Source organism: Panthera leo, chromosome A2, assembly GCF_018350215.1.
Source record: "Panthera leo isolate Ple1 chromosome A2, P.leo_Ple1_pat1.1, whole genome shotgun sequence".
NCBI lineage: Eukaryota > Metazoa > Chordata > Mammalia > Carnivora > Felidae > Panthera > Panthera leo.
Window position 1 is genome coordinate 140,217,458 of NC_056680.1, and position 26,488 is coordinate 140,243,945.

At 35.8% G+C, this 26,488-nt stretch overlaps 1 long non-coding RNA gene across 5 annotated transcripts in view; it reads right to left on the minus strand.

Annotated features, from left to right (window-relative positions):
- The window catches only part of LOC122210692, a 490,688-nt gene that overhangs the window by 322,389 nt on the left and 141,811 nt on the right, over positions 1 to 26,488 (minus strand). For 2 of the 5 annotated variants that reach the window (XR_006198175.1, XR_006198172.1), the window contains exons 1-2: positions 24,428 to 24,514; positions 23,557 to 23,725 (exon numbers count right to left, since the gene is read on the minus strand). This is a non-coding gene — a long non-coding RNA (uncharacterized LOC122210692). Of the gene's footprint in view, positions 1 to 23,556; positions 23,726 to 24,427; positions 24,525 to 26,488 lie in introns of those variants that run through there. The other 3 variants (XR_006198180.1, XR_006198177.1, XR_006198171.1) reach the window with 3 other exon arrangements.

Below are 26,488 nucleotides of genomic sequence, written 5' to 3' on the forward strand. Positions count from 1 at the left end.
AATGGATAGATCATCTAGACACACGGTCAATAAAGAAACAAGGGCCCTGAATGACACATTGGATCAGATGGACTTGACAGATATTTTTAGAACTCTGCATCCCAAAACAACAGAATATACTTTCTTCTCGAGTGCACATGGACATTCTCCAAGATAGATCATATACTGGGTCACAAAACAGCCCTTCATAAATATACAAGAATTGAAATTATACCATGCATACTTTCAGACCACAATGCTATGGAGCTTGAAATCAACCACAGGAAAAAGTCTGGAAAACCTCCAAAAGCATGGAGGTTAAAGAATACCCTACTAAAGAATGAGTGGGTCAACCAGGCATTTAGAGAAGAAATTTAAAAATATATGGAAACAAACGAAAATGAAAATACAACAATCCAAACGCTTTGGGACGCAGCAAAGGCAGTCCTGAGAGGAAAATACATTGCAATCCAGGCCTATCTCAAGAAACAAGAAAAATCCCAAATCCAAAATCTAACAGCACACCTAAAGGAAATAGAAGCAGAACAGCAAAGGCAGCCTAAACCCAGCAGAAGAAGAGAAATAATAAAGATCAGAGCAGAAATAAACAATATAGAATCTAAAAAAACTGTAGAGCAAATCAACGAAACCAAGAGTTGGTTTTTTGAAAAAAATAAACAAAATTGACAAACCTCTAGCCAGGCTTCTCAAAAAGAAAAGGGAGATGACCCAAATAGATAAAATCATGAATGAAAATGAAATGATTACAACCAATCCCTCAGAAATACAAGCAATTATCAGGGAATACTATGAAAAATTATATGCCAGCAAACTGGACAACCTGGAAGAAATGGACAAATTCCTAAACACCCACACCCTTCCAAAACTCAATCAGGAGGAAATAGAAAGCTTGAACAGACCCATAACCAGCGAAGAAATTGAATCGGTTATCAAAAATCTCCCAACAAATAAGAGTCCAGGACCAGATGGCTTCCCAGGGGAGTTCTACCAGACGTTTAAAGCAGAGATAATACCTATCCTTCTCAAGCTATTCCAAGAAATAGAAAGGGAAGGAAAACTTCCAGACTCATTCTATGAAGCCAGTATTACTTTGATTCCAAAACCAGACAGAGACCCAGTAAAAAAAGAGAACTACAGGCCAATATCCCTGATGAATATGGATGCAAAAATTATCAATAAGATACTAGCAAATCGAATTCAACAGCATATAAAAAGAATTATTCACCATGATCAAGTGGGATTCATTCCTGGGATGCAGGGCTGGTTCAACATTCGCCAATCAATCAACGTGATACATCACATTAATAAAAGAAAAGATAAGAACCATATGATCCTGTCAATCGATGCAGGAAAGGCCTTTGACAAAATTCAGCACCATTTCTTAATAAAAACCCTTGAGAAAGTCGGGATAGAAGGAACATACTTAAACATCATAAAAGCCATTTATGAAAAGCCCACAGCTAACATCATCCTCAATGGGGAAAAACTGAGAGCTTTTTCCCTGAGATCAGGAACACGACAGGGATGCCCACTCTCACCGCTGTTGTTTAACATAGTGTTGGAAGTTCTAGCATCAGCAATCAGACAACAAAAAGAAATCAAAGGCATCAAAATTGGCAAAGATGAAGTCAAACTTTTACTTTTTGCAGATGACATGATACTATACATGGAAAATCCGATAGACTCCACCAAAAGTCTGCTAGAAGTGATACATGAATTCAGCAAAGTTGCAGGATACAAAATCAATGTACAGAAATCAGTTGCATTCTTATACACTAACAATGAAGCAACAGAAAGACAAATAAAGAAACTGATCCCATTCACAATTACACCAAGAAGCATAAAATACCTAGGAATAAATCTAACCAATGATGTGAGAGATCTGTATGCTGAAAACTATAGAAAGTTTATGCAGGTAATTGAAGAAGATATAAAGAAATGGAAAGACATTCCCTGCTCATGGGTTGGAAGAATAAATATTGTCAAAATGTCAATACTACCCAAAGCTATCTACACATTCAATGCAATCCCAATCAAAATTGCACCAGCATTCTTCTCGAAACTGGAACAAGCAATCCTAAAATTCATATGGAACCACAAAAGGCCCCGAATAGCCAAAGTAATTTTGAAGAAGAAGACCAAAGCAGGAGGCATCACAATCCCAGACTTTAGCCTCTACTACAAAGCTGTCATCATCAAGACAGCATGGTATTGGCACAAAAAGACACATAGACCAATGGAATAGAATAGAAACCCCAGAACTAGACCCACAAACATATGGCCAACTCATCTTTGACAAAGCAGGAAAGAACATCCAATGGAAAAAAGACAGTCTCTTTAATAAATGGTGCTGGGAGAACTGGACAGCAACATGCAGAAGGTTGAAACTAGACCACTTTCTCACACCATTCACAAAAATAAACTCAAAATGGATAAAGGACCTGAATGTGAGACAGGAAACCATCAAAACCCTAGAGGAGAAAGCAGGAAAAGACTTCTCTGACCTCAGCCATAGCAATTTCTTACTTGACACATCCCAAAGGCAAGGGAATTAAAAGCAAAAATGAACTATTGGGACCTCATGAAGATAAAAAGCTTCTGCACAGCAAAGGAAATAACCAACAAAACTAAAAGGCAACCAACGGAATGGGAAAAGATACTTGCAAATGACATATCGGACAAAGGGCTAGTTTCCAAAATCTATAAAGAGCTCACCAAACTCCACTCCCGAAAAACAAATAACCCAGTGAAGAAATGGGCAGAAAACATGAATAGACACTTCTCTAAAGAAGACATCCGGATGGCCAACAGGCATATGAAAAGATGCTCAACGTCACTCCTCATCAGGGAAATACAAATCAAAACCACACTCAGATATCACCTCACGCCAGTCAGAGTGGCCAAAATGAACAAATCAGGAGACTATAGATGCTGGAGAGGATGTGGAGAAACGGGAACCCTCTTGCACTGTTGGTGGGAATGCAAATTGGTACAGCCGCTCTGGAAAACAGTGTGAAGGTTCCTCAAAAAATTAAAAATAGACCTACCCTATGACCCAGCAATAGCACTGCTAGGCATTTACCCAAGGGATACAGGAGTACTGATGCATAGGGGCACTTGTACCCCAATGTTTATAGCAGCACTCTCGACAATAGCCAAATTATGGAAAGAGCATAAATGTCCATCAAGTGATGAATGGATAAAGAAATTGTGGTTTATATACACAATGGAGTACTACATGGCAACGAGAAAGAACAAAATATGGCCCTTTGTAGCAACGTGGATGGAACTGGAGAGTGTGATGCTAAGTGAAATAAGCAATACAGAGAAAGACAGATACCGTATGTTTTCACTCTTATGTGGATCCTGAGAAACTTAACAGGAACCCATGGGGGAGGGGAAGGGGAAAAAAAAAGAGGTTAGAGTGGGAAAGAGCCAAAGCATAAGAGACTCTTAAAAACTGAGAACAAACTGAGGGTTGATGGGAGGTGGGAGGGAGGGGAGGGTGGGTGATGGGTATTGAGGAGGGCACCTTTTGGGATGAGCACTGGGTGTTGTATGGAAACCAATTTGACAATAAATTTCATATGTTGAAAAAAAATAAAATTATATTGTACAAAACTAATAAGTGATATGGAATAATGACTATCACCTATTTTTAATTCTAAAAAATTCTAAAAGATAGCATATACAATTTAACTCCCTTTTTGTATTTTAGTGAGTATATAAAAATACATGAAATATATGCACACATACTAAACTAATAACTTTTCCTGAGTCATGCGCAATATTTTTTTTAAGTTTTCAATCTTTCTTTGTATTTTATATATTTTCTAAAATAAAAATACACCTTTTGAAAAAGAACAATAAATATGGATATATCTGTATGTATATGTAAATTTATGACTGTTTAATTAATATCTTCTAGGCATTCATCCAGAAGAAATTATCAGAGGTGTTGAGAATTACTTGGCTATAATTATTTTTGTCATGAGATTATTCACAATAGCCAAAATTTGGATATATACTTAATCTAGGAATTTGTTACATCAATTATGCTGAGTCTATTTTATGGAAAATCATGCAGCTATTAAAGTTCATTTTCTCTTACATTATTTCTTGACTTTGGGAAGTGCTAAAAAAAACTAGAGTAAGATAGATTATTTCACATTATCTCAATCTTATATAAGATTTGCATGTGCATGCGTGGACACACAGAACAAAACTTTGATGTTGAGGACAGATGTGGAAATAGAGAATACATACATGCTTTAACTGAGTTTGGCATTCCAGTCCTAATGATTTATGGTAGACCCCCTTATTGGTAGGGGATACATTCCAAGATCCCCCAAAGGATGCCTGAAATCACAGATAGTACCAAACTCTATATATACTATTTTTTGCCTATACGCACATACCTATGATAAAGTTTAATTTATAAAGTTTAATTTATAAAGCAAGGAATGTAAGAAATTAACAACATGATAATAAAATAGAACAATTATAAAAATAGATTATAATAAAATTTATGAGCCCTGGGTGTCGTATGTAAGAGATGAATCACTGGGTTCTACTCCTAAAGCCAAGACTATACCGTATGTTAACTAACTTGAATTAAAAAAAAAAAGTCATCTGAATATTATCTCTCTCTTTGGAAATACCTTATTCTGTTGTACTCATCCTCATTCTTCTTGTGATGATGTGAGATGATAAAATGCCTACATGATGAGATGAATCGACCATATGTTAGAAGGAGGATCATATGCAGGATCATCTGCTTCCTGACCACAGTTGACCATGGGTAACTGAAACCCTGGAAAGTGAAACTGGAGATAAATGCGGACTACCGTACCTCTAGCATGATGAAGGAATCTGCAGACTCATTCAATAAATCACCTAATGAGAGTAATTATCAATGATAAGAGAGATTAAAAAATGCTAGTGACTAAGGTATATTGATTACTAGATCACTTACAACCTGAATAGAGGTGTGCAGCATGTTAACCCCTTGCGTGTTAGGCTTTGTCTCAATCTACCTCTTTATCAATAAGGTTTTCATTATTATATGTTGTATCCTAAAGTGTACTTATCAAATTTTCAGATGCCACAATGCCAAGATCAAATACTGATATATGATACTGATTTATAGTTTTCAATATACTGGAGCAATGAGATGAAACTAATAAAATTTGACAGATAAAAATATGAAGTCCTGGAATTAGATTTAACATACATCAGCACAACTGTATGACGAGGAAACCTACAACTTGCTGTAACAGCAAATTGTTCCAATAAAAAAACTCATATATTGTCATGGTGTCCAACACCAGTAGCCAACAGGATAGCAAGGCTTTCCCAAAATAAATATGGTCTTATGCTGCATTAATAGAAACAGTGTCCACAAAAAAGGCAAATCCCATAATTCTTTTCAATATCTCGAACAGCATGTTCTGTGCTAAAAATGCCTTCAGATGCTATGAACAAAGGATAGTCACCAGGATGCTAAATGTTTAGAAAAACAGTTATCAGGAAAGATTGTAGGAATTGAAAATGTTGAAATGAAAAAGAGAAGCTGTATGTGCAATACAATGGCTATTTTAAATTAAAAGATATGTCCAACCATGCGAATGACTATACATTCTATGAAGCCCAAGACCAGCAGCAGAAAAATTGAAAGAAAGATCTAGAAAAGCTGACTTCCCTTCACTCTTAAAAGCAAACTTTCAGACTGAGAGGCTAGTATCCTACTGAATTCTACCTCTATCTCCACAATATTTCATCATGCCCTCAGCTGCCAGAGGCCACAGGCACAATGACATTGGTGATAAGCACAGATTAAAGGGATTAGGCCTCTTCCATCTGGAAAAACAACTATTAGAAGATGATATGGTCCGTTTCAAGTTAACAAAGATGTGTTCACTAAAGCTTAAAATAATAGGACCTCACCTATGAACTACTAATTTTAAAGATACAAAGTGATAGTTGTTAATAGAAAACATTTGCTGAGCACAGAGTATGTGTCAGGAACAGTTCTCACAAGAACTTAATGTGCTAAAAATTAACTCTGTTTTACAGATTAGGAAACTAAAACCAAGATATGTTTTAAAGAACTGTTTTTAAGTTACCCTTGGTCACAAAGCTGGTAAGAGGACTTCATTCCTAGGTTTGTGACTTCAATGCCTCCCTTTACTTAAATGTTGTATCTTGTTGGCATGTAGGCGGTGGAACTAGAAAATATTACTGGCATAGGCAAAAATATGAATATGATTTTGAAAGAAGATAATGAAATTTATAAAGTAGATTAGTGATATATTCTTTACAAGAAGTTTCTGGAGTTCAAGAAAATGACCTTGAGACTTTTACTTCTATCATTTTCTCAGGAACTTCACATATAATTCTATTTATAGAGCCCTTCACATTAACATTTTTTTTTACATTTAAACTTAAAGCATATTTCTCAGAGGATCTGAAAACTCTGTTAACTAACACTTCTTCATGTTTATCACAATAAGCCATGTTGTCCCTGAGGTTTCTGCGTGATCTGGAATTGCCTTCCAAGTTATCCCCAAAAAGTATAAATTAGGCTTAGAAAACAGGACTCTTATTAGATATATTTTATCATGCCTTTATTTCTTGAATGTGTTTTAGTTTGACTTTTTTTGTAACCATTACTCAATTTTACAAAATAACACAAAATTTCTTGTAGCACTTACCCATCAGAAAGCAAACATTCCAAACTCTACTTCAAGCGATAAAAGTGAAAAATAGATTATAAAAAAATAATTAAATTTAAAAATATAGAAAAGTTCATACATAAAAGAAAAAATACATTGTGCTAGGAGACAAGGCTATTTGAAACATATATATTTTAACTGAGGTGATTTTAAGGCAGGATGGACACATCCTTGGTCCGAGAAACAAAACTTGATTGCATAAAACAGCTTGGACCTGACTAAGTGGTTTATTCTTATGCTCTTATTTTCTCAGGTACTTGAAGATCCAGCCAAGTTTCAGGTCCTTACTACTGATAGACTTCAAGATCCTGGGAACACATCTGGGGAGCTCTCACTTCATGGCTTCTAAAAGCAACAGCAAAGCAAACAACTATTTTTGAGAATTCTTGTAGCTAAGCCATAAATCCATACAAACTCTTGCAAATGCCTCCTTCCTGATAGATTTTCCCACTTAAATGGGAGAAGGGTTTTCATAAGGAAAGTCTCAGTTTCAATTAAGGCCATCAGTTGGAAGAAGCATAGGAAAGCTTTTTAACTATGATCAGAGAGTTTCAGAGTAAAATATAGTGATCAGGTCTGGGAGACAGTGCTAAGAGGAGTAACTTAAGGACAAATCTGGGGCATGAAGCCAAAAATGTTCCAAAAGTGAGAATGCAAGAAACAGGAGATGACTGGAGGGGTCTATATACTGGGTGGTGACCAGAGATAAGAATAATATGAATCCTAGTGGGTTAAATTAACCACAGGCTTTCCAAGCGAAATGATTTCTGCAGTCTATTGGTAGGTGGAGTGTAGGCATAGGGAGTACGAAGGCTTTTGCATCATCAGCTGTGGCCTTGCTTACCAGAGGAAATCCCTGTTTCTAGTGGATGGAGAGGCTCAAGCTTCCTTAGAAGGAGTCAGCAATGATCTGGATTGACATAACTATTAATATATTTACCTCCTTATTTTAGAAACAACATTGATATTTCTCTCAACCACAGGTGAGGTGAGAGAACATTATGCATTCACCTTTTTGCCTTTAGTGCTTTGTAGATGCTCCCAAAAATATTTATTGAATAAATCACTGAAAGTGAAAAAGAAGTAAGATGTGAAGAATTCAGAGAACCACAACTACTCATGCCAAGACTTCAGAAAATAATGACACTCAAACATAGGAGAGACTTTGAGAGTGTCCCAATAAAGATTTAAAAATAATGGTTAGAAGCCATAGTTTAAAAATCTAGGAATAATGGTAAGTATTTTAAGGTATTAGTAATTAAGGCTATGACATGAGTTTTAAGTGAAGGTTGTTTGCTCTGGGAGATCCTTCTCCTTTGGATGGGAACTAATGTCAGAGCACGTAAAATAGATCCCAGGGCAAGTTCAAACGTCTCACTAACAAATCAGTTAACACTGTGGCTGTGGCTGGTAAGTTACAATGGTGGATGAAGCAAAAATAGGAGAAAGTTTTCATTATGGTTACTTTTTCCACCTAATTTTCTTGCCTTCCACCTTCTCCAAGTAGCAACTGTTTAGATGAACCACATCACCCCACAGTACACACTTCCTTAAATTTCTTAAATTTGCCTATAGTGAAGTAAATCTGCCATATTTCTGTTCTCCCAGTGGTCACAAATATTTCTTACCACTTCAATTTATGGATTTATATAAAAACAGCCTCCAAAATGATTTGGAGGTAAGTAGGGAAGGATGTGTGGTTCATTAGAAATGACCCTAATAATACTGCTTACTAACAAGTGAATTTGAACAACTAACAGTCATTTACCCTAAGTTTTTCTCAATTGTAAAGGAGAGCTAATAAAAATACTTCCCCTCCCCATATGAGAGCATATATGAGAAAAAAACCCAAGTGAGATCACATATGGGAGTCACAGGGTAAATTTTAAAGAGTTCGAATATGTTAGCTACGATAATCTTGCTGTTTACACTTTACCACCTACAGAAATGCCTGTTAATCCCTGTCATTCCATCTGTTAAGGACCCCAGATACTGACCCATAGACAGACATTGACTCTTGACAAAGGGTTTGAAGTGGAAAGCCATTCATAAAAGAAGAATAACACATAAAACACCAGTTTTTACAGAACTGTGGGGGACAATACAAATTTTGTTCGCAATCAATTACTTGAAGTTTGCCCTCTTTGCCACTGGCAAGCATGCAAACATTTAAGAAGTATCTAATGAGAGCGAGTGATTGCACAGATTCTGCACACTGCTCAATTGTTCTCTGATGTGCCCTAAATGTGCTGACACCAGCTTTCCTTCATCCGTGCCCCTCTAGGCCAGGAACCTCAGATGGCTCTATCAATAGAAAGTGCATTGTGCTGATTCTGATTCATTAAAGATTCACAAAGACTACAATTTTGGAAGTAGTAACAAAGTACCTCTCAAGTGACAAGAAGAACATGGCAGTGGAAATATAAAATGAAAGCCTGACCAACAAGCCTTTGATTGTTGTTGGTGGTTTTTTATTTTTTTTGTATTAACATAATATCAACCATGAAACAAATTTTAAGGCAGAAAACTGACAAATCTGAAATGCCTATTTATTTGACCTCATCCTGAACCTCTCCATCATTGAACCAGAGCATTTATCTCTCCTCCATAGATTTAATTCTATATACTGTGTTCATTTATTCATTCATTTTCTTTCATTTAAAAATTTCATTATTATTTCATTCTTTTGATTTTATGCAATGTATTAGTTGTAGTATCAACATCCATTAAGCAATTACTATATTCCAGGCATCATAATAAGGGCTTTAACTAGTTATCTATTTAATCCTAATAATTCTGTGGGATTGGCCTTTTATTATGCCCATTTTACAGATAAAGAAACTAAGACTCAAGGAGGTCACATTACTTATCCAACTTCACCCAAATAAGCTAGTAGTGGTGGGTCAACAATTCAAACCACGTCTGTATAGCTTAAAAGTCTGAGTTTTTAAGTATTATATTAAACCGTCTACCTGGGTGGGGCTCTGAGCACAAGGGGACGTGATCCCACTTATTAATTCTAATGGAGGAATACAAAGCAGGGGCTGGAGATATAGGGAGAGTGGCTGAACCTCTCTCATCTGAGGTGAAGATTATCAGAAGATATAAGAGAGGTAGAGAGGCAGGTCAAGTAAAGCCTTAGTAATTATGATAAATAGTTTTGATTTTTTGCTTAAAGTGATAGGGAAAAACTGAAGGATTAACCTTTTTCAAGGTCACTGTGCCAGATTTATGCTGGATGAACTGGAATAGGACATGGCAAGAGATATAGGAAGCAGATAAGGATGCTATTGTGATAAACCAGATAAGAAGTGATGATGATTTAGGGCGATGGCTATGAGAATGGAGACAAAGAATGGGAGTTGAGAGACATGAAGGAAGCAAAAATAGTAGGTTGCAAAGACTGGGTGCAGATGATGAGGGAGAGGAAATAATCTAGAATTCCTCCTGCTTGGAGACACTTGGTGATAAATTTAACTATAAGCTAATAGAGAGGCACTGCAAATTTGGGGGAAATAAGATGTTAGCTGAGGAGTCTATGGCACAGTACAGGTGCTCAGAAGAACAGTCAAGGCTTAAAGTTTTGGGAGCCATTACATATACATATGATGATGCACAGATTCTTCTCAGATGTCAACTCTGATCCACTGACACAATGGCTGCCTGAAACTCTGTCAATCAAGATGGTGGACAAGATGAAAAGAGGCGGTCAGGGACAAGCACATAGGCTTCTGTTTAGAAAATTGATCTGTCTAGAAAAAGTACTTGAAAAATGTAGAGTAGTACAAAGCCAGCAATGCCAGAAACTGATAGATACAGTGGAGTGGCCCCAGAGTTGGACAGTTTGGGCTTAGATCTCAGTTGCCCACTTACTGTCAATGTGACCCTAGGTTAGCAACTGAATCTCACTGTTTCCAAGTCTTTACCTGGAAAGTGAGCATAATTGTATTAATATCTGTGCTTTACCATGTGAAAAAAAATCAATGTTCATTTTATAAACAAAGAAACATGCATATATATGTATTGGGGATATACAGAAATATATATGAGGATCTTAAGCACCAGACAGAAATTCAAAAGATATGATAGAAAATGAGACATTAAAGACATTAACAGAGAACACTGAAAACAGTCACTAAAAAGAACATTTTTCTTCATATAAACTAATACAGAGTAGTATGAATTAGATTGTTCAATCAATTTTGTTTTCTTTGGACAGTAAATTTGAGGCTCAGAGATGTTCAATAACATAACCAAGGTCATACCCAAACAAGCCAGAGCCCAAATCAGCACAATTTCCTAATGCTCACTATGATGAATTTTTCACTACACGATGCTAGATAATAATCCTTTTAAAGAAGAATCTATCAGTTGAGTAGAAACCTTTATAACATTCATACCTCATTTTTTTTATCACTTATCTATCAGAAATAGCTTGTGTCAAGTTGTTTTTAGGATGTAAACTCTCTGAAGCAAAGAATTTTACCTTTCCAGAATTAATTTTTCTTAATAATGAACATTGAGCTCTGGATGCATTAGGCAGCTTCAAATATAATAACAAGCATTTTGTTTATGTGACTGAAAGAGAGTGAATGGGTATTTGTCCTTTGGTGAAAATCACAAACTGATCAATGTTAATCTCTTTGTTGCCTGTCTCTACAAAGTTTGTATTTCCTATACAGCACTCTTTGAAAGTATGTTTATGAGTGGGTTGGCAAGATAGAAACAAAGAAGATGATGGATTCAGGATGAAGAGGACAAGTGAAAGAGTTGGGGAACCGGTTCTCTCACATAATTGCCAGCCCTCCCCTCCCCTCCCTTCCCCCCCTTCCCTCTCCTTCTCTTTTCCTCTCTCCCCTTCCCTTCCCCTGCTGAGATATTTCTACAATTTGTGATTAAATCAGGTAGGAGTGCTTACTAAATACAGAATATGAAATTTCACCTTAGTAAAGCTAAAAATTCAGATGCTCATATTCCTTATGCAAAGATTTAACTATGTCTAATCAATTGCCATGAGCTTTGAAGTCAGCCTCACTTTCCCCAGGATACAAAGAAGGGTTTTTTTTTTATGAATTCATAGACTGGGAAAATGCCTTTTTGCAAAACGTTGTTTCAAAAGTCAGTATTTAAACTATTTATTTTTACTGTACTTTTCCATATTTCAGATGTCATCAGTAGGGCTTGCTCTTTTATTTTTTTACACATTAGATTTATATAGTTCTTTACAGGTTAAAAAATTCAAGGATATGGGTACAAAATATTGATTGGGCAGTTTAAAGACATAATATTATATATCCTTCCCTGTTCAACAGAGAATTTGAGGCATACTAATGGAGAAAGAAAAATGTAACCTGGAAACCCAGGACAATCATTCCAAGACATTCCAACAGCCACTTTAAAGGAATGACCTCTTAACACTTAGTGCTTTTCAGATGCTGCTTCAAGCAGTTATTAAAAGAAAACGAGAAATAATCCAATTACGATGTAATTCAGAATAAATGGTAATGAATAAACAGAACTCATGATAATGGTCCTTGAATGCATGCTTAAATAATGAAACATTTACATTTACAGGAAAGGGTAGATGACTTCAATAAAACTGTTATCAGATAATACTTATTTGATACTTTTCATTTTAAAAGTGTGCTGTTGTTATTGAATTGAGAAAAGAGTTTCCAACATTTTATATGAATAACTCTCACCCACAGATTATGCGTGACTAGAAAGTACATGAAAAAGTTGAAAAAATGCTATTGGTAAGTTTCATTTCTTTGCTAAGAAAAAGAAAGATTGTGAATTTAAGGAACTGAATGTTGATTTTAGAGAACTATGGAATGAGGGCCAGGAGAAGCAAAAACAGATCTTTTCAGTCGGATTACAAATAATGACACAGGAATCCATCTGCCTATGTTTTATGGGGAAGAATGCTGTGATTATTTGATGAGTAGGAGGGAAAGTTTGGTGGGATGAAAAGATGGAGTAAAGCCAGGGAAGCTGGCTGCCTCAAGTTCAACAAGAAAATGTCAAATTAAATGTGTGTTCTCTTCCTGAAAAATACCCACCCTCATTATGCATCCATGTGTTGATGATGGATGCAAATGAATTTTTCAAGTGCTCCACAAATGAGATGCCTACTGATGTTAGCCTAGTGAGAGCAAATCCCTAGTAATATACAGAATTATATTTTTAGCCTTAGATAAAATCATATAGACATTAAATGTTAGCAGGCTCAACCTTCCTTTTCTCTACTATGTTCCAATTTAACATAGTGTTTAACGAAATACGAGAATTGGGACAGTTGTGGCTCTGGATTGGAAATTATCTGAATTCTGGCTATCATCTTTATGGGCAAAACTAGGCTACTGGTACTTCCCGAAGGCAAACACATCTGTGATTTAAGCTAATCAGTCCCTGCATGTCACTGTTGCTTCATACAAATAGGGTGAAAATAACATGTCTTTGCAATGAGAAGCCATCATTTTAAAGAGAAATCATATCATTTTTAGTGAAGTTCACCTTAACGGATGAAATATTTCCAACTGAATAACTGTTTTAGTCAATGAGCATATGCGGACATTTTCATACATTGTCCATCAGATATAAACTCTGATTACTATATTAATCCTACATTTTTTATTTTATAAAACTAGAGATGATTTTTCTAGACAAACCTGAGAAAAGCTGGAATTGTTTTTGCTTTAGTAGCTCAAGTCAGAAATTAACCTTCGTCAAAAAGTAACGGTTATTTTAGTAAATACTAACGTAAACACTGAAATACTAGCACCATAAAACACTTAACCTTTAACACAAAAAGGCATGCATGGCATAGGCATGCCTTGGACATATTGCAGGTTTGGTTCCAGACTACCAAAACCCAGCATGTCAAATGAATTTTTAGTTTCCCAGAGCATATACGAGTTATGTTTACACCGTACCATAGCCTATTAAGTGTGCAATGACATTAGGTCTAAAAAATATACATACCTGAATTTAAAAATACTTCACTGCTAAAAAAACGCTAACCATCATATGAGCTCTCAGGGAGTCAAAATCTTGCTGGTGAAGGATGCTAATGGTAGCTGACTGATCAGGGTGGTGGTTGCTGAAGTTGGGGTGACCACGGCAATTTCTTAAAAATAAGACAACAAGGAAGTTTGCCACATCAGTTGACTCTTCCTTTCACTAACGATTTCTCTGTAGCATCCAACGCTGTTTGATAGCATCTTACCCACAGGAGAACTTCTTTCAAATTGGGAGTCAATCCTTTCAAACCCTGCCCCTGCTTTATCAACTAGCTCGTATATTGTAAACACTTTATCATTTCAACGGTCTTCACAGCATCTTTACCAAGAGTAGATTCCATCTGAAGACACCTTTGCTCATCCACAAGAAGTACCTCCTCACCCTTTCAGGTGTTATTGTGAAATTACAGCTATTTATTATCCAGAGGGTAGTTGTTTTGTCGCATCTTCAGGCTTCCACTTCTAACTCTAGTCCTCTTGCTGTTTCCATCATATTTGCAGTTACTTCCTCCACTGAAGCCTTGAACCTCTCCAAGTCATCTGTGACTATCTTAGCTAAGTTGTCAGGATAACTCATTGTAGCTTGTACATCAGCCCTTGGATATTATCAACACAGCTTCTTTCCATGAACCTCATGAGCCAACCTCTGCTAGCTTCAAACTTTTCGTCCGCAGCTTCCTTAAGTCTCTCAGCCTTCATAGAATTGATGAGAATTAAGGCCTTGCTCTGGATTAGGCTTTGACTTAAGGGAATGTTGTGGCTGGTTTGATCTTCTATCCAGACCACTAACATTTTTTCCACATCGGCAACAAGGCTGTTTTGCTTTCTTATCATTTGTGTGTTCACTGGAGTAGCACTTTTAATTTCCTTCAAGAATTGTCCTTTGCATTCACACCTTGGCTAACTGTTTAGCTCAACAGGACTGGCTTTCAGTTTATCTTTCAGCTTTGGACATGCCTTCCATACTAAGCTTAATCACTCACAGCTTTTGATTTAAAGTGAGAGACACGCGACTCTTTCTTTCATTTAAACACTTAGAGGCCATTGTAGGGTAATTAATTAAGCTAGTTTCAATATTGTTGTGTCTCAGGGAATAGGGAGGCCCGAGGAGAGGGAGAGAGACAGGGAATGGCTGGTCAGTGGAGCAGTCAGAACACAACATTCATCGATTCAGTTCACTGCCTTCTGTGGGCACAGCTTGTGGCACCCCCAAACAATGACAACGGTAACATCAAAGATCACTGATCACAGATCACCATAAGGAATACAGTAATAATAACGAAAAAGTTTGAAATATTGCAAGAATTACCAAAATCTGAGGCAGAGACTCAGAGTGAGCAGATGTTGGAAAAAAATGGCAGTGATAGACTTGCTTGACACAGGGTTGCCACAAGCTGTCAATTTGTAAAAAACAAAATATCTATGAAGTGCAAGAAAGTAAAGTGCATTAAAAGGAGGTATGTATGTCTGAGGGGTGCCTGGGTGGCTCAGTCGGTTGGGCGTCCAACTTCAGCTCAGGTCACGATCTTGCGGTCCATGAGTTCGAGCCCCGCGTCGGGCTCTGGGCTGATGGCTCAGAGCCTGGAGCCTGCTTCCAATTCTGTGTCTCCCTCTCTCTGACCCTCCCCTGTTCATGTTCTGTCTCTCTCTGTCTCAAAAATAAATAAACGTTAAAAAAAAATTAAAAAAAAAAAGGAGGTATGTCTGTTGATAGTTCAGTAAGTTAATTGACTTGTTTTCAAATTACTAAATGCTTCATAACTGGAGAAAGTAATGAAAACAAATACAAATGCAGAACTTCAAAGAAAAAAATTTTGGAACATTTAATCCAAATAGTTTCTTTAAAATTGGAGTTTGAAATATTTTAAGTATTTTAATTCCAAGTTTACCCATAATTATAACCGTATATTTATTTTAATAATATAACTATTGTTCTTCTTAGCCATATATTTATTCTAATTATTGACAAAACTACACAATAATAAAAATACTCAGTAGCAACTCTGACATCAAACACTAATATAGCAGGTTGTTTAATCATAAGGAAAAAAAATGAGATTAATTTGTCTTGGGTTCTTTTGTCCTTTTCTTCACAAACATACTACTAGTAAAGTCCTGTAAATGTAAATGCCAATAAAATAGTATCTCATTGTTCTTCATGGAAATTAGTGATGCATGATAATGCATGTCATTACTGGTCATGAAAACCATTGGAGAAATCATATTGCATTTTAATGAATGAGTTAAATGCCTGGGATTGTCAACTGTGCTAGAGGAATAATCATCTGAGGAAAATTAATTCTGACATTTGGTAATTAGTAGTAGAAAAATTGTAAATTTCACCGAAAGAACATTTTGTCTAAAATATTTTGTGCTATCTGAAATGCAAAAGCCACAAATTACATTGCTTATAGAAAATATTTTATTACACAGACTGCTCTGGATCAGGGAATTATTTTAAAAGACTTTAAAACATCCTTATCCGAGTAATAATAGCATTTATAATAACAACCACATTTTCTACCAGAGGCAAATATTCCTAACAATGACAAGATTACTTCAACAATTATTTTTATTGTACATAGTTTTAAAATATATGTGATAAAACATGTTGGTTTTTTTTTTCTGAAGTTATGAGGCCAGTAAAATGGCATTTGAAAGTTTACTCATCGCAGGGTTTTTTTATAGCAGACTTGAGATTACCAGATATATGCAGAAAAATTTTTCTACTTTTTTACTGTTTTGATGTTTGTACCAATTGTGCAAAATCAGTGGTGGGCAAAACTGCTGGTGTCTTAGGAATCAAGATTTAAGTAGCTTAGGCCAATGTACCAGTAGCTGTGTTCTTCACTAACACATACACTTAACACCAACAACCCAAAAAAGCCAGAGTCTCTAAAGAATGTCCTAATATGGCAGTATTAATTGTATTAATACTTGACCCTTGAGTATACATCCTTTAATATTCTGCATGATGAAATGAGAAGTAAGTCTAAAGCATTTCTGCTTATATGCTATAAAATACAATGGCTGTCTTGAGAAAAGTATTTGTGTGATTGAGTTGAGACCAAAACAAGACACTTTTATCACAGGACACAATTTTTACCTGAAAAACCACCAACCAACAAACTACAATTATTCCGAAGTGGATATTTGAAGAACGAAAACAATTTGGAAAAATGACAAAGTTGGAGGATTCACACTACTTGATTTCAAAACTTACCACAAATTTACAGTCATCAAAGCAGTATGGTTCTGGCAGAAGGGCAAACATATAGGGCAATGACACAGAACTGAGAAACCATGGTCATTTGATTTCGACAAGGGTGTCACAGAGGAAGAAGGATCTTTTCAACAAATGGTACTGGGAGAACTGGGTATCCAGATACAAAAGATTGGATCTGGAACTGGGTCTCATATCACATACAAAAGTTAGCTTGAAATGGTTCATATGCTTAAATGTAAAAGCTAAAGCTGAAATATACTTGAAATAAACTATAGCAGTATATCTTTGTGACCATAGGTTAGGAAAGGTTTCTTAGATACGACACCAAAAGCACAACTAACAAAAGACAAAGTAGATAAACCAAGCTTCATTAAAATTAGAAAAAAAAAAGTTGTGCTTTAGAGGATATCATATAAAAAAGTGAAAAGACAGCTCACAGAATGGAGTAAATATTTGCAAATCATGTATCTAAAAAGGGTGTAGTACCCAGAATATATAAAGAATTCTTAAAACTAAACAACAAAAAGACAACCACCCCATTTTTAAAAAGGGCAAAGCTTCTGATTAGACATATCTCAAAAGAAGATACGTAGATGCCAATAGTGTCCATTAGGGAAATTCAGACCAAAACTACAATGGGATCTCACTTCACACATACTATAATAGCTACAATAAAAGATAGGCAATAACAACTGTTGGCAAGGAAACTGAACCTTCTCACTTTGGGAATAGAATGTTCAATGGCACAGACACTGCAGAAAACACCTGGGCAGTCCCTCATATTTCATATATTCAATTGGTATAACATTCAGCCTTCCATTCTTAGTTGTGTGCCCAAGAAAATTGAAAATGTCTGTCCACGCACACAAAAATGTACAAGAATGTTCACAGCAGCATTATTTATAGTAGCCCAAAGTGGAAACAACCAATTGTCCTTCAATTGATGGATAAACAAAATATGAAATACCCATACAATGAAGTATTATTCAGCCATAAAAAATGACATACTAGAGGGGTGCCTGGGTGGCTCAGTCAGCTGAATGTCCAAGTTGGGTTCAGGTCATGATCTCGCAGTCCGTGGGTTTCAGCCCCACATCCGGCTCTGTGCTGACAGGTCAGAGCCTGGATCCTGCTTCAGATTCTGTGTGTCCCTCTCACTCACTCTGCCCCTCCCCTGCTCAGGCTGTCTCAAAAATAAACATTAAAATTTTTTTTAAATGTCACACTGGATATATTACAACATTGATGAATCTTGAAAACATCATACTCCATGAAAGAAACCAGTCACAAAAGACAACATACTATATGATTCCATTTATATGAAATGTTCAGAATAGATAAATTCATAGAGACAGAAATTAGATTAGTGATTTTCTAGGATTTGTGCTGAAATGGGGAGGGACTGATGAAATGGTCCAAAATTTACAGTAGTGGTAGTCGCTCACTTCTATGAATGTATTGCAAACCACTGAATTTTAAAATTTAAATTGATTGGGGTGCCTGGGTGGCTCAGTCAGTTAGGCGTTTGACTGGTTTTGGCTCAGGTTTCGGCTCAGGTCACGATCTCATAGTTTCGAGCCATCGGGGTCTTGCCAGCACAGAGCCTGCTTGGGATTCTCTGTCTCTCTCTGCCCCATCCCCACTTGTGCTGTCTCTGTCTCTCTCAAAATAAATAAATAAACTTCAAAAATTTTTGTAAAAAAACACTAATGGTGGCAAAAAAATCCTTTAAAAATTTTAAATTGATAACTTTTATCGTATGTGAATTGTATCTCAATAATACTGGTTGGAAAAGAGGTGAGTATTTGGCAGACATTTTCTCAAAAATGAATGAAGTGAGCCTGTCACTTTAAAGAAAACAACCAACAGTATTTGTTGCCAGTGATATAATTAAAACTTCCAAGCAAAAACTAAAATTTAAAAAACATTTATGTGCTGCTTAACGGCTTCTCAGTGTTGGATTTTTTCTATGGAGATTAGTGGGGATATTAAGAAATGTGTTTTTTGATGTTTATGAGATGTTTTAATGCTTAGGAGGTCTGCAAAACTCAGTGAGCCAATTTTTTCAAATGACCAATGAGTGATGTTATAAAATCATGCATGCATGGGTAAAAGATCCATTTACAGTGCAAAAGAAGCCAATAGATTTAAAAGTAATAGAGTAAGAAAAGTTTATTGACAGAGTATAAAAAGTAGATTAAAAAGTAGGGCTTCAAATCCACATTGCAATTAACCTTTAAGAAACTGTCACCTACTGAGTTTTGGTATAGTTTTAAAGAGGAATTATCTGAAAGGACAATTAATGTACTTCTCTTTCCAATATCATGTCTGCATAAGGCTGGATTTCTTTTTTATACTTCAAGCAAAACAGCATAAAACTCTAACCAGCATCTAATAAGCCATATATTAATGAAATTAAAAGTAAAATAACACAATTCTTCCCACCAATGATTTTGTTCTTGGAAAACATAGTTACTATTCTTCATTAAAAGTATGTTACTTATGTTAATATGTAATGAGTTTAATATTATTTCAAAATTTTCTCAGTGTAATTTCTAATACAGTAAATTTTGATATCTATAACAAATCTAAACAAAAGCGCTATGAGATACTCAGTAATTTGTAAGATGGTAACAAGGCCATGAAACTAAAAAGTTTACAAGCTGCTGCTCTAAGCCCTCCCATCACTTTCTGAGGGGGAAACTTGACTCTGGGTGTTCTGAGGTGTTCTGTTTTTAGTATACAGGTAGTATGTTGGATAAAGAGATTATGGAATATCTGAAAGCATGGGGTTTTTACAAAGTTTTAAAGTTCTGTGTTTATAAAAGATAGTCACGTATTTTCACCAATAATAAATAACAAGAATAGAAAAAAACTTCCTCTGCTATTGCAGGCAGCTGAACATGTGGTTGTAAAAGCCAAGCCTAAGAGCCCAGCAAAAATATAGAGAAAAGGATCATTATGGAGACATTTCAAAAAGAGTTTCGGAAAAAAAAAAGAATTTTGATAGCATATTAACAGGAATTGAGAATCGACTAGATATAGGGAGAAAGATGGATTCCAGCTTCTCAAAAAAACTTTTATACCATTGACAGATACCTTGTAAAAGGGAAGAACTGTTTTATAATCATGAGTTTCAGTTTGGTAGTTATATATATATATATACATATATATACATATATATATGTATATATATATACACACACATATGTATATATATATATTCATATATATATATATACACACATATGTATATATATATTAAAAATGTACTATTTAATAGTCAAGAGCTGAGATGAGAATGGGCCACATACAATGGTAAAGCAGAAAAGACCTAACACGATTCTAAAACTAAGATGAGTTGATATGAAGGTTTTGGAAATTTTCAGAGAATGTTTTACTGCTATTTGGGCCTTGGATATTTTAGGAGGACAAAACTAAATCTCAAATGTCTTTATACTGAGAATTGGCATATTTATGAAGCCAGTTGGATGTTTGCAAAGGTGTGAGGTGAGTAGCTTAATCTTTTTGTAACCTAACCTTGGGAGTGACAGCTCATCACTTTAGTCATATTCTGTTTGTCAAAAGCAAGTCACAAAGTCCATGTTTGTGCCACAACAGGGCACAGATACTAGGAATCATTGAGAACCATCTAAGTACCTGCCTCCTGCCTCCCACAGAGTTAAATTCTAGGTTCAAATCACTGTAAGAAGGTTTTCACCTACATTACATTACAAGAAATGACAAAAGGCTGAGGAAGGTTTTCAGCTTAAAGGAGACTAATGAGACATGACAACTAAATGCAGTACATGAGCTTAGATGAGATCCTGTACCAAATGGAAAAAAGTACTATAGAGATATAATTAGATCAGTTGACAAAACGGGAGTATGGATTGTAGATTAGGTAAATGTACCAGTGTCAAATTTTCTGAGGTTAATAACTGCTCTGTAGTTATCTTAAGGAATGTCCTTGTTCTTTGAAAATATACACTGAAATATCTACTCTAATTATTCAATATAATACTATATGCACATACATACATACACATAATATACATATGGGTATGTATTACAGGGAGAGAGCACATATAATAAAGCAAATGGAGCAAACTATTTTAAAAAAATACTTTAAAAATAGTGATTCTGGGCAAAAGGCATATGGGAATTCTTTGTACTAATATTGCGACTTTTCAGTAAGCTAGAAATTATTTCCAAATAAAAGATTAACTAATACTATAGTCAAGGTTATATGGAGGGGTTATAAATAGTCCAGTAAGAGAAGGACGTGTTCCTTAATAATTTAGAGTATTTATTTTAGTACAAACCACACAGGGAAGGTAGTTAAATACATTGTCTTTTACATGCCAGGTACAATGCAAAATGCTTTATTATATCATTCAATTCAAATTTAACCATGTTCTTATGAGGTGAGAATTATCATCATTTTATAGCATATTTCGTAATGAGGAAACGTAGGCTCAGAGAAGTTAAGTAACTTGTGAGAGACTGGAAAGTTTTTAAGTGGACCAGCTCACATTCAAACATAGGAGGAGTTAACTGTAACCGGTAAGAAAATCATGCATATAGTGAGTAAGAGCAAACTAGAATTCAAGCCCAGATGATTTATATATGAGTTCATTAAAGATCAGCCACTGTCACCAGCTTAAAGTGGGTTAGAAGTTAGTTCACATGAGTTTTGCAAATAAAAATAATGCCATTTTCTTATAAATATTTTAAAGTCAGGAATTTGGTAATTTAAACATAATCACCAATATTTTAGCAGAATTTTATATCTTTGAGCAAAATCTTTAAAATTCTCTACATATAGTTTGGAAAGCATTTGATTTCAATCACTGGGGGCAAAAAATCTGCCTAAATAATCAACCTGAAGATTAGTATTCAAAAACAGAGGACAAAGAATTCCCTTAAATGTGAAAAGGGAGGCTTCCCTTTCAATCTGTGCTCTTCCATTTTCACCTACATATCTTTATAATTCCTTTCAAGCCCAGGACCAAAGAAAATAAGCCATTCAAGCCTGGTGCTGCAAACAGTGGGTTCTGGCATGGGAACACAGTAGATGGCAGGAGGGCAGGAAACCACCTGCTTTGCGGATGTGGGGCTGTCCTTACCAAGCAATAGCTTTCAGGAAGACCTGCTGTTGGTCCTGCCTGGGACTAACTTTCAAGGCTTCTTTTTTGACATTCTGCCCCAAACTCCATTTTTCATCAATGGAGAGAGAGGTGAATATAGATCAAGAATTCCTGCAGTGAGAGAGAACAAGTTTCTTTCTGCAACGGTCTTGGAGAATATTGGCTCATCTTCTTTCAGTAAAACAATATGGCCTTTTGATTGTGTTTCAAAAGTATTTATGACAGTCCACCTATGAAAATCCTGAACTTGTATCATTAGCACTTACAAATTAGCTAGCATTTGCTGAGCACTTGCTATGTGCTTGGCATTGTGCTAATCAATTACACAGGTAGTAATTCAAGTGACTAGGGTTTCAATACGATGCTGTTGGTGTCTGCTTAATGCTTAGTTTGTATTTCCTTGTGAGAAGAGCCAGGACATACAGAAAGTTAAATTAGACATGGACAACAGTCTCAGAAAGATTACAATCAAGTAGTGGACTTAACGTATATACATAAACAGTGAAGATGTACAGTACAATGTACTAAATGTCATAAGAAAGGGTTATGGGATTTCATGAGCACAAGTCATCGATTGCTGTAAATGAGATAAGACCTTATAGAGGTGGGAAAATTTAAGTGAGGATATTTCAATATCAGATATAATTAAATAAAAGAAAAAATGCCATTCTCATTCAAAAAACTACAGGAAAAAATGAGGTTGCTAGAAAACAGGAGACAAGTTTGAGAACAGTAAATATTTCCCTTTGAATGAAATACTGATTTTGTATGAAAAGTGAAGTTTGAGAATAGTTCACGGAACTTCTTGAATACTAGTTTAAGGTATTTTAACGGTACATTTTAGGCAGAGCAAAGCTATTTAAATGTTTTGAGCAGAGAAGGGACATGGTCAAGGATGTGCTTGAGAACTGTAATATTCGGTGCTGAAGCCAGCAGCACAAGTAGTTACCTAAGTTCAAATTTAACTTAATGAAAATTAAATAAAATGAAAACTTCAGCTCTCAATTGCATTAGCCATATTTCAACTTCTCAACAAGGTTCGATACCTAGTAACTTCTGTATTGAACAGGAAAGATAGACATATAACATTTCCATTATTATGGTTTATTCTATTGGACAGAGCTACTTTGAAAGATTAATCTGGTAGTGCATGGATGGGATGGGACAGGGGAGGAGACTAGAAATGGGAAGTTGATTTTAACAGTCAGGATTAGAAGTCCTGAGTAGCTATAGTTGAGAATAGAATTTAGTTTATAACATGCACAATATTATGTTCTACCCTTCTGAGTTTTCTACAGATATTCATATTAAGGACCATTTACTATATGCTCCATAGACACCAGTCAGAATTTAGATTCCTTATATTCCTCAGCAGAAATTTTCTTTGGCACACATGAGAAAAGAAAAAAGATGAAATGACTCACCAGATTATGAATAGCTGGAGATCCTAACTTCCATGTGGAAATGGGGAATTCAAGCAGATGGGCTTCCTGGGATTCATCTCATGTGGGGATTATGGGTAACAACCGTCTGGCTTCTAATTTGGTTTGAATTTCAGCAGAGGTCCAAAATCATTCAGTTGCTCTTTAAAGTCTGTTTATACATGGAAAAATACTATTAAGAATCTACACTCTTGATTTTTTCTATTTTTAGTCTTTGAGTTTTTCTGTAATCATTACAATCTAGAATAGAAGAATTTCTCATTTTATATGTAAGGAAACTGAGGCCAAAATTAAGTGATTTGGCAAGATCACACAACTAGTTAGTTGCAAAGCTAAGGCAATAACTGGTGTTCTGGGATTTTTTTCCTCTTCTTCTTGGTATTTTCAGAGTAACTCAGAACTTTGATTATAATTAATTTCCTTTTCATATATTCACGGACTAGCAGTAACTGTAGCTCTGTAATTTAACTTATGGTATAAATACTGTCACATTCAACATATATTGTATTGAGCATTTGCTTGAAATTGGAAGCATGAGGAATTAAATCTCACTCATGGCCAAATGTGTTCATAGAACAAAAATGTTTAATGACCCATGTTCTAGGTAAACTTGACTACTCTCTCCACCACTGTCTTCTTCAGAGTCCCCATAACACTTTATGGCCCTTACTTGCTTTCCTGCCTGTCATCCTCCACTAGAACAGGATCTACATCATTCTTGCCTTTGCTCTCCCATGCTTATCCCAGCTCTCAGCACACAGAAGAGTTGATAAATAATGTATGAATGATGTATGAGTAAAGAGGCAATTTGGAAACTCTACTTAGGTCTCCCCGTATTAATCTCACTTCCAACCTTTTCAAGTTCCAACCTTTTAAGGTTTGCTTGGGGCAGGGAGGAAAATCAGACCTGCCTCTCTGTTGGCATACCTCAGCAGCCAATTCAAAGCTGCATAGTGCAGCATGAGGAGACTCTGTAGAACCCTATTCTTTCATCCCCATGGAGATTTACCAAAGCATTCTATGGCATTTCTGGATCCCTTTAATACAGGGCTCATTTTTTTCAAAGCCTGTTTAATTGACTCTTTTCCCCTGGAAACAAAAGCCAGCCTACCAAAGGTTCCCAAAGGTGGTTCTGAGAACCTCTACTGGATTCTTAGGAGAACTAGAACCTGGCCACATTGCGGGGAGTGAAACCACCTGTGCTTGCCACAGTTGTATGACTCTGTTCTTGTGTTGGCCAGATGAGTGAGAAGACAAAACTTGGTCCCACCATTCCTATTTGTATCCAGAAAGAACAGGTAGAAATTTCAGCAAGCTGAATCAAGTGGTTTGAAATTTAAAATATGTTTTAATGAACACTAAAACCTGAACCAAAACAAAACAAGATAAAAATAATTTGTCTCATTCACCTCAAGCATCAAGTGATGATGCCTAACATAGCAGCCTCACTTTGCCTCTTGGACCAACCTGGCAAAGGGTTAATGTGCACTGCAGATTCCCTCATGACTCAGAGGATGGTGATCCAGACACAAAGAGACAATCTTATTCTTTGTTCTGGGTACTGCCATCTCATCAGTGCTCCCCACCTCCCTCTTTCCCACACTATCAGATCTCTGGTGACATCGCAGTAATTAGATGCATAAGACACCAGGGCTCCTCAAGCTCTTTTTTCAACTCTGTATCCAATTATTACTGTCGTTTGTGTAATGCTAAGGAAGTTTGGGTGCAGACACTATGTTTTTTTGCAAGACAAGCCTTTTGTGGCAATCAATGTTATATAATGCCTGTTCTAAAAAATGCTGTTCTTCATCATCATATTCTCATCAGATGACATGTAAGAGTTTGTCTCTTAGAGAACTCATTCTTCCGAATGAGTATTTTTCAAATACCTAATTAAAAACATATATCTACCCATCCCAAAGCAGTCAAGTTTTGCACCACTGCCTTAAAACTATCATTTTGCTCCTATGAGAGCATATTCTTTATTTGTATTATTGCATTTCAGGCAGCTCGAAATCCCTCTTACTAACATCCGTGTTAACACACTTCAGTACAGGCTGTGACACTGTCATCAGCAAAGGGAAGGGGAAAGTCTTGTTAGAAGTGACATGACTTGACTAATTTAAGTTCAATGCATTTAACACAATTCTGTATTTACAATTACTATGTCCACTGGAAAGACACGTAGAAAGCCAATAATTGTTTTAAGCTTTATAATGTTTTATGCAAAGTGCAGTGCTACACATCGCAAAAGCATATTCAGAGAGTAAAAGAATCTCTGAATACATGTGAATGTGAGCTCAGAGCCATATACCTAGCAACTTCTAGCTTCTAATTTTATTTCTAATATGAAGCGAAGCCACACTTTATTTCAACTTCTTGAGATAAATTTTTCACACAAAAGCCTTGATTGATTTTTAGTGAGTTTTATGTGCAGTTTTGCTATAATACAATATATACATTCCCAAAAATCCTTACATTATGCAAAAATCTCACAATAAAAACCACAGGGCTTATGGGGGGGTGGTGATTTAAGAGCACAACATTCACCAACTTTACCAGTGACACATATATGAAAAAACAGGAGTCTTATAAAAGGTGTAACAGTTTTTATGTACATTAAATGATTAGGAAATTCATAAGTAGCATAATAGATACGATACTTTACTTTGAAAGTTATCTGAAGTTTACTTGTGGAAACTGGAGGGTTCCCAGCCTGCAAATTTTTATGAAGTGACATAAAGAGTATTATCTGAACTTGGAAAGGAAATGTAATAGCAGATGTGGATGGCTGTGTCTCATAGCACAAAGACAACTGAGAAATGATATGTGTGCATATGTGAGTTTTCTGTATTTGGACATAGCTTACTTCAGCTACTTGTAGTTTTCTGCTCTTACCTAGTGTGTAACCCAG